Source organism: Nannospalax galili, unplaced genomic scaffold (assembly GCF_000622305.1).
Source record: "Nannospalax galili isolate Female #2095 unplaced genomic scaffold, S.galili_v1.0 scaffold146, whole genome shotgun sequence".
In the NCBI taxonomy this organism is placed as follows: domain Eukaryota; kingdom Metazoa; phylum Chordata; class Mammalia; order Rodentia; family Spalacidae; genus Nannospalax; species Nannospalax galili.
In genome coordinates, this window is record NW_008357929.1 from 9,920,637 (window position 1) to 9,922,961 (window position 2,325).

A 2,325-nucleotide genomic window follows, 5' to 3' on the forward strand; every position below is an offset into this window, starting at 1 on the left:
CAGCTTGCCTGGAACTCACTATGTAGACCAAGCTGGCCTTGAACTCACAGAGATCTGCCTAATTCTGCCTCCTGAGTGCTGGGATTAAAGATGTGTGCTACCATGCATGGCTACTTCTTACTTTTTATTTTGAGACAGAGTCTCTCTAAATTGCAAGACTCATAAACTCACTGTGTAACCCAGGTAGGACTGAATAGTCCATGCTCTTGCTTTAGCCTCCCAAGAAACTACAATTACAGACTTGTGCCACCAGGCCCAGCCCAGAACTTATTACTGAAAGTTTATAACTGAAAATTTGAACATTTTGGTTATAATCTCCGTTACCCCCAACCCCAACACACCCCCTGTAATGGCTCTTCTATTCTCTCTTTCTATGACTTCCATTTTTAATTTAATTAAAAAAAATTTTTTTTGAGACAGGGTCTCATGTTGCCCAGGCTGGCCTCAAACTCACTATGTAGCAAAGGATGACTTTGAACTCCTGATCTTCCTACCTCCATCCCCTGAGTGCTGGGGTTACAAGTGTTTGCTACCATGTCAGTTTATGCAGTCCTGGGGTTTGAACCCAGGCTTTGTGCATGCTAGGCAGTACTCCACAACTGAGCTATAGTCCTAGCACCAAGTTCCACTTTTTTAGATTTCACATGTGAGATCATGTAGTGTTTCTCCTTTGTCTGACTTGTGTCACTGACCATAATGTCCTCTGGGTTCATCTTTCAATGTTACAAAAAATGGCAGAGAAAGCTGGGAATATAGCTCAGAACACCTGCTGAGCAGGCACAAGATCCTGGGTTCAATTCCCAGCACCCCTCCCCCAAAAAGGCATAGTCCTATTTATTATTCATTCATCCATTCATTTGTGTGTTGTGTATGTGTGTGATGTATGTTGTGTGTGTGCATGAAGAGGCCAGAGGAGGATGCTATGTCCTGCTCTAGCTCTGCACTAGTCCCTTGGGAGAGAATCTCTCACTGAGCCTGGAGCTAGTCTGGCATCAGCAAGCCCCAACATCCTCTTGCCTCCAACCTCTCCCCCTGGTGCTGGGGTTACAGGTGCTTTTTTATGTTCTGGCTTTTTAAAAAAAAATTTATTTATTATTTTTATTTTATATATATGCATGTATTGCCTGCATGTAGGTAAGTGTACCCATGTTGTGCAATGCCCATGGAGGACAGAAGAGACTGTCGGATCCCCTAGAACTGGAGTTAGGGACAGTTGTTAGCTGCCATGTGAGTGCTGGGGTTCAAACCCGGGTCTTCCGCGAGAACAACCAGTGTTAACTGCTGAGCCATGTCTCCAGCCCCTATATTCTGGCTTTTTTGTGTGGGTGCTTGGGATTTTAAACTCAGGTTCTCAATTTGTGCAGTAAGGGCTCTTACTTATTGAGCCATCTCCCCAGCCCCCAAAAGTCCCCTTAAAGGGTCCAGAATATTTCATTATGTATGCCACTTATTTTCTTTACCCATTTCTGTATTGATGAACACATGTTTTTACCATGTCTTGTCTGTTATGTATGATGCTCATGGAGCATGGGGGATGAATTCTTTTTCTGTCCCTTTACTTTGAGACTGCATGTTTCCTCACAAGGCAGAAAATAGTTGGGTCTTGCTATTTTTATTTGGTTTGGTTTTGTAAAATTCTCTTCAGATTGGGCATTGCACGACATGGGTGCACTTACCTACATGCAGACAATACACACACCAGTGCCCTTGGAGGCCAGAAGAGGGTGTCAGAATCCCTGGAGCGAGAGTTATAGGCAGTTGTGAGCTGCCTGATGTGGGTGCTGGGAACCAAACCCAGGAACTCTGAAAGAGCAGCAAGTGATCTTAGTCATTGAGCTACCTCTCTGGCCCCCAAAGATACTTATGCTCCACTCACTGAACTTCAAGTGCACATTATCAGCTGTCCTCACCCTGCCCTGTTCAGACCTCCAGAACTTGGCCTTTTTTCCTTCAGTGCTCATGCTGTGCAGGTGCTATACCACTTAGCTATATCTTGAGTCCTCCTCTTACTTTTTTTTTTTTTTTTGGTCTTTTTGAGACAGGGTCTCCCTGTAGCCCCAGCTGGCCTGGAACTCACTCACTATGTAGATCAGGCCTTGGCCTTGAACTCACAGAGATCTGCCTGCCTCTGCCTCCTACTTTTTTTTTTTTTTACTTTCTTTTTGGGTGTTTCAGGCCATACAGTTGGTCCAGATAAACCGATTTATATTTACTCTTAAGGTCATCTGAGGATCTGTTCTTCAGGGGTCACATGGGCTTGGGAGGAGCCCCTAACTCCTTTCTTTTACAAGTTCTGCCTATGTGAAGATAAGTCAAAGGTCCTGC